This window comes from Corvus brachyrhynchos, unplaced genomic scaffold, assembly GCF_000691975.1.
Source record: "Corvus brachyrhynchos isolate BGI_N302 unplaced genomic scaffold, ASM69197v1 scaffold428, whole genome shotgun sequence".
Lineage (NCBI taxonomy): Eukaryota > Metazoa > Chordata > Aves > Passeriformes > Corvidae > Corvus > Corvus brachyrhynchos.
The window spans coordinates 561,971-569,784 of NW_008239766.1; positions in this window are offsets into that span (position 1 = coordinate 561,971).

Genomic DNA, 7,814 nt, shown 5'->3' on the forward strand with positions numbered 1-7,814 from the left:
CAACAGGCCCCCCGCCCCCTTCTGGGCCCCCGGACTCTGCGGGCTACACAGCCCCCCCTCCCCAAGAGCTACTTGGAAGTGAAGAGATAAAGTAACCTCCAAGAAGTCCGTATATTTGCATTCCATTTCATAGTTAGGAAGACTCCTATCTCGTTTTGAGCTTCTGGGAAACACTTAATTTGTCCTAGACTCAGTCGGTGTCTTTGTGAATGCAAATTACTCACGTTAAAAAATACGTTTCACTGCATCTCAAGAACATTTTTCGCTTTTGTTGGAAGTGACTTTGTATTTTCAGTGAGCTGCGAATTCTGATGGGATTGTTTATTGGAGAAATTCAAGGCTAGCAGTATGAATGGAATGTCTTCCTGCATGCCAGTAGAATTACATAATTCCTTGCTTTGAGGATGCTTAGCAAGGTCCAAAATTCTTCAACAGAAATGCTGGTATATTACATGATTGGTACAACTTGTCATGTAAAACGTATACTGCCCTTCTAAGAATTTTGATTTTAAAAAGTCTGATTGGACTGAATTAATACTGATTGTTTGCTCAGTTACAATGATGTTAACTGTTACTACAAAAATTAGGAAACTTGTATACCTGAAAAGATATTTGCAAATTCTGTACCCTCAGAGCATCACTTAGCCTTATGTGGCCCCTTAGAAAATTCAGTAGATCCCTCCCTGGAAACTGCAATTAATTCTAAAGCCCGATGTCAAAACATTGAATGATTTACAAAAGTTGCTGGGATCAATGAGCTGGGTGAGGCCCATGGTAGCATTCCTTTCCTCACTCCCCAATTGCTGTCAGCTGCACAAGCTGTTCACGACTCTCCACAGCAAAGGCAGGCAGAATTGTGCTAGCTTTACCTGTTCACTTGCTCTTTTACCCCCCAGTTTAATAAGGTAAATTTATTGTGAATATTTCTTCATGAACAAACATGTGACAGCTTTTCAAATAGGTACAGCTACTTAGTGGTTCACGTGTAGTTATCCTTCCTTGCCACTTATAAATTGAAATTGGAATTGGTATCAAAACGGTTTAGGTACAGTGATGGACCAGAAAAGTGACTAAAAGTGACACCACCTTACAAAACAGACTTGCCCAATGAGTATGTGTTGTCTGCTCAGTGGCTGAGCTTCTAGTATTCTCTATTCTCATGGGAAAAAGAAAACAGTGGTGTAAACAGTAGCACACTCCTTTAGAATCATCTGAAACCATGGCTTTATAGCTGTTTATATACACGTGTCAGTTTTATACACCCACTGACCTAAGAGAGTTACATGTGCAAAACTCAGGGCAGTATTATATGACAAGGTCCTCGGTATTTTATCTTATGTATTCATATCCCATTACCTTTAATAGTCCAAGGTCAATTCTACTGTACTGACAACCACAAAAAACCTGTCTTACCATCTGTGAACTGAGCAGGTTTTAAGTACAATTTGCCAATATATATGCTGTTGTCATTTTTCTGGGTAAAGCTGCACATTAAAAGACCCTAGCAAACTTATGCTTATATCAGGAAAGTACTGAAAGACATACAATGTTGTCATTTTTTTTTTGAGTACAGCTGCAAATTGGAAAATCCTGCAAAATTGTCCTTATACCAGAAAAGTCCTGACTGTGAATGGATATTTTCAATAATGTTTACAGTTACCGTGAGCTATTCTCACAGCTAAATGATGTAAAATCACAAGGTATTTTGCCAAGATTTTATAATCTCTCCAGTAAATCCATGTTGCTGCTATTTCATTTACGTATCAGTTGTTTGCTTGCATATTGTTCACTGATGTTTAACTGTTGTATGAGAAATTTTTGGTAGCTTCCTTGTAATGATGGAGTCAAGATGAGTTAAATTCTCCTGTATCTGAAACTTTTAAAGGAACATTCTCAACTCTCACTTTAGTTTTGTTAAGTTTAAATGATGTTAATTTTAAGTTCTGCTAAGTTTAAGTTTTGTAAAGTTTAAGTGATGTTAAGGCTAAGTTCTGCTAAGTTTAAATGTCGTTGAATTTAAATGATGTCAGGTTTAAGTTTTGTTTATTTGAAGTTCTGTTACATTGAAGTTCTGTTAAGGTTAAGTTCTGTTTGGTTTACTTTCTGTTACATTTGAGCGACGTTGAGTGGAGTTCAGTTCTGTTGAAATATGCTCATTTAAATGATAAGATACAGTTCTTTTGTTATGGAGATAAAATTGAACTGATTGAAACAATTATGATGAAGAATTGGTAAGCAACTGTTTAAGAATATAAGATAATAAGGTTACACATATGCATTTCCTTTGTTGTTCGCAGTTTGTTTTTGGTACTGTTGACTACTTAACTAAAGATAAATGACAAAGCTGGCTGCCTTACAGACTTTCACATACCGTTGTGTAGATATCTGCAAGATACATATCATTTTAGGAAACTTTCCCAACTGCCATTAATAGAGGCTTGTTCATAGGCTATGTTAGGGAAACCCTTCCAGTTAAGGCCTTGGCTCTGGCCAAGCCCTGGGCCTAGCTGGTCAGAGGTATGCCTACAGCCCCAGGTGTTTCTGCACTAAAAATGTAGTCAAGTCACTTTGACTTGCCGATTTGGGCTTATAAAAGCTGGACCCCCTTTCGAGGTAAACTTGGAAGCCTTGTCCGGGAAGGTTTCTCCAGGCTCTCATTGTGAAACAGGGCTTGCCAGCTACTGCTGACTCTGGGTGATGGTACAATATTTAGGCAATTGATGATGTATCCTTCTAAATCACTATCCCTTTGTCGTGTGCTACTGATTACATGTATTACTTTGCTTATTTTTGCTTGGCATGACTTTACTGTTTTATTACATATATTGTCTTGCTTTTATGTTGTCTTCATGTTCATAGTGAGACATGTGCATGTTATCAGAAAAACAAAGAAGGGGGAATATGGCTCCTCAGAAACATTTAGATAATGCAATATTTTCACTGAAGTTTTTGCTGGCAGATCAACAATTTTGATCCCCAGCAGAGTGATACCAGTCTGAAGATTTGCGTCTGTGAAACCGATTTCTGAAAGGTAAGGATCCACAATTGGGTGTGCAATGGCAAGGCCTAGCTGATTTACTAACCTAGGAGAGAAGGTACGCATGAGTTTTATTGCCAACAGGTATAAGTGGTTACCTGCTTGTCTGGACAAACATCAATTGCCTCTGAGGAGACAAGGCCCAGTCAGAGGAAAAATTACCTATTTACCATCCAGCCCTCGTGGCCAAAGCAGGAGCAGAGGTATGACTGCCAGGAAATGGCTGTGCCTGGAGGCCTATGGAGGCAGCCTGCCAACAGAGGCCTTGTGTCCCACTGCACCTACCATCATGTTGTTGTGTTCCTTCTGACCTTCTTCAGTTGTTCCCTGTTCCATGCTTCTAGAAAGACATTTGGTAATGTTAAAGTCAGCATTTCCAGCTAATGGGCTCCCTCCTGTCTAAACAGCACAGCCCCTGAGCTCCAGCCATAAGAGCTTTGGAACAGTAGCCATTTACTTCCAAGTGCAGAAGCAGCAGCTCTCTCTCTGGGGACATTGGACACTATCTTTTTGTTTTCCTGTGCTGCGGGTCTCTTTGTCAGTGGCATGGTTGTTTTTGATGGGTTTTTATTGATTGTGATCTGTATTCCATATATATTATCCTGTGTCCAGCAGATGACCAGTAATAGTATTAAAAAGATAATGGCTTTACAGGTGCAGACTGTTTTGGCATTAGAGTACATGAACCCTTGTCACAAAAAACAAAGAAAGGGGGAGATGTTGCATGAAGGCCTTGTTGCCTTTGTAAAATCATGGCTCAGGCCTGTTACTTCGGCTAAGTAGAAAAAAGGACTGTGGGAAAGAGACACAGCTGAATTAAGGGTAGAAAAACATGATGCATGACCATTGTGTGCTCACATTGTGGTGTATGGTGGTTGGTTGAATTATGTTTGTTGTGCTTTAAAACCATGGAAACAGATAACCAGCTAAGTGCTTAAAAAGGCTGGGTTTTTGCAATAAAGTGGCTATCCTTTGCACCTGCCTGGGGAATCTGGGTTGCTCATTATCGCAACGCAACAATGCCTCCCAGACTGGTATCAAACAGAAGACCTGCTAATGGTGAATTCAACTCCTGCATTGAGATAATTGATAAATACACTGAACAGAACTGGCCCTAGAATTAAACCCTGAGGAACTCTGCTGGTAACTAGTGGCCAGCCAGGTGTAGCCCCATTTATTACAACCCCTTGAGCTCTGTCATTCAGCCAGTTCTTCACCAAGCACGCATTGGGTCACAGTTTTAGCTGGTCCTCTGTTGCATTCACTTTAGTAAAATATTATGTTTCATTTGTCCAAAGGAGTAATTTTAAATACTATCACTTGCCCATTTATACTATGGAACTGAAGGCGGTTTTATCTGTCATTTACACATGAATAAACTCTCTCAAAAGCATGGACTTTAAAGAGGCATGGACTTTAAAGACTGAATTACATAATACTTAGCTGACTGCAAGCATAACATGAATACAGCATTAGACAGTTTGCATTTCTGTACCTGAAGCATGAAATATCTAGTAAGAGCTTCACTAGGAGCAAACTTTCCTTCTTTGTGTTGAGCTTCTTGATTGAGGTAGTAGTATTTTGATGCTTGTGGCAGTAGATAGACTCGTAGAAATCATAGAATGTTAAGGGGTTAAAATGGACCTTAAAGATCACTTAGCCCCAACCCCCCCTGCCATGGGCAGGAACACCTCCCACTAACCAAAATCCGCAGCTCAGTGATGATCTCTATTCTGTAGCAGGAGTGCTCTGGACATTTTAGCTTTCAGTGGCCCAGCAACTACTGAACTACTAGTCTTAAACAGATTTTCATTATTTCCAGAATATGGCAATAATACTTCTAGTTTCTTGCCCCCAGTGTTTGTTTTTATATATTTCAGGATTGGACTCCTGCCTATATATGAGAAAGGGTGGTGGATAGATTTTAGTTGGGTTTTTTTGTCCTTTATTTTTTTTCCATTTTGTCTGGAAATAACACTTAGAAATTTCCAGGAAACTGAGACTCTACAGCAGGGTTTTTTTAATGTTTTCAGACTTCCTTTTTGAACAGCCATAGCTCATTAGCTGAAGTGAAACAAGGGCAAGCCTGAGTCAGTCCAGTCATACACTTGGTGTGATCATTGAATTGGACTTTACTTATTGATCTGCATATGAGCCAGGAGCCTGTATATGACTGTTGGCCTAGAGCTGATTTCGGTATGTGGTTCACTCAAGTTACGGCCTTATGAAGCCCCAGGACTCCTCAGCCAGAAGCAATTGTACAGGCAGAAGATGTAGGGCTGAGAGTTGGGAGGAAAGCAAAACATTTTTGGGAGGAAATCTAATAGGCAGTGTTGTCTCAAAATCCTGCTTGTTCTGTCAAAAGATAATTTAAGCCAATGCACTATGGCAAAAGACTGATTTAGAGAATAGAGAACTTTTGCAGGGAGAAAAATACTTCCTTAGAGAATTCCCAGCCAACAGTGCTGATGATTTATTAAGGTCAGGCTAAATTTGAACCAAGCAATATTTTAGTTTCCTGCAGTAAGACATTTCCATTTGAAGAAAATGCCATGATACCCTGGGTGAACACCATTATTCTGTTTCTGTACAACCTTCTGAGAGCCAATGAAAGCTTGTTTGTTGTGATGATTTTAAACCCTTCTGTAAAGCCTTTCTGTTTGCTCACCATAGTCCTGTTGTTCTCCATCACCTTAGCCTCTACTTGCAAATTCCTACTATGTCAGCACAGATGAAAACTTACACCTGTTATTTTTCAATGCTGGATGACTTGAACTCTTCTTCGGAACTAAACTGTTGGCCACAGTTGGAATTACAAAACCGATTAGCCTCACATAAGTGTTGACAGCAAGATCTCCATTTATTTCAGTACGAGATAAGGAAAATACGCTTTCCACTGACTAACTGTAAGCTGTCTAAGGACTTGCAGAGTAATCTTATGCCATCTCTTCTCTAAGCGTTACTGCAGGGTCACAGTTCATAGTCCTCAGATGCAAGTCAATACAGGGAAGAAAAGAATCAAAGATGAAATATTAATTAAAGTTTTTATTAGTAATCCCTAAAAATTAAATGAATGTTTCTTTGGAAGGTGATTATTACCAACTCCTAATTTCATTTTCAGAGTATAATAATATATCCAATAATATAAATATAATTATATATAATATATAATCCATTAAGCTGACTTATTTAAAGTAGACCACTGTTGGGGAAGATGAAACAGGAAAGTCTTATAAATATGATTGCCTGACAAAAGATTTTGGGAATATGAAAACTACAGGCGACATCGAAATGAAAGCCACTTTTGAAATACCAAGTCTTAGTTACTGAACAACTGGAAAACAATGGTATGGCCGACTGAAGGTAATCCCCTCTTGATTGAACAATACCCTCTGCTTGCAGGCAGGTCCAAGGGTCAGAGCAGACCCTACTAGCTCAGCAGAAGGGGTCCAAAGAGTAGTTTTTAGAAGTTAAGATGTAACACTCTATGGTAATATAAGAACTCTTATAGGCTGTATGTAAATGCTATAGGATTTGTATCTTGTATTAGATTGGTTAGTGACAATTAGAATATTCAGTACAGAAGATGATTTATTGTATTGTAACCAGGACTTCACATACTTCTTCTTCAATCTCATTCTTCTCTCGCTCTCTCTCTCTCTCTTTACTTACCCGCTTACTCTCTTGCTCTCTTGGGCCTGCTCCGAGCTGAGTCTGGCAGCTCTAAGCAGTGCCCCTATACCCACGCCCTTTGCAATAAACCGCATGTTCCAAGATCTGACTTCAGAGATCTCTCGTCTCCGTCAGTCCTGACCGTCCGACCCACCAAAGAACCTGCAGTCTGGCGCCCAATGTGATTGCCGACCCCCCCAGAGCACCCACAGTCTGACGCCCAACGTGATTGAAGGCTCAGTTCAGCTTTTTCCATCTGTGGGAGACTTCTCCATGGACGGTAACTAAAAGACCAGTTATAGCCACCTAGAACATGTCGTGAGCACGGCGTACCGTTGCTGCACATCGTAAAAGCCGGAGCTCTATAAGTCTGCTGAGGCAGCCCTCGAGCACGGGGATTACCTGGAGCTCTTGGAGGGAATTGCCTGGCAGTCCTTGAGCACAGGCGGCCACTGCTGCACAGCGGCTCCCTGGAGCTCTTTGAGGAAGTTTGTCGTGGCACCCCTCGAGCATGGACACGCTGCTAAGCAGTGCCGACCGGAGCTCTAAGGAGGGACCCTGCCGCGCGCCCCGAGCACAGGCGAGTAGTGCTCAGCACCGCCCGCACTGGAGCTCAGTGCAGACCCACCTGTGAGGTCCTGAGCACGGAAAGCCGTTGCCAAGCGACGCCTAAAACCGGAGCTCTGAGGAGGGACCCAAAAGCAGCGTCCTGAGCACCGAGTGGAGCGCCTGGCCAGCCCCCCACGACGGACCTCTGACTAAGGACACTGCTCCTGCGACATCATCTAAGTGAGTATCATACTGGTCTAATAATGGGACAAACTCACTCTTCCCATGACAGAGATCTCTATAAGCAACTTAAGCATTTACTTATAAGCTCCGGTCCAAGTCAATTACCTAAACAGGAGCTAAAAAATCTCTTAGAATGGACTCGAGTTAATTTCCCAAATGCTGACCGTTCAGCCGTCTTTACAAGAGACTTCTGGGACACAGTTGGGGTTAAGCTCTTTAATAATGTCTCCTACCGGGATATGGCTGCCGCGCAGTTGATCCCAGCTTGCAGAGCACTGGTGGAGCTGTTTGCTGCGATGGCGCCGCCCGCAGC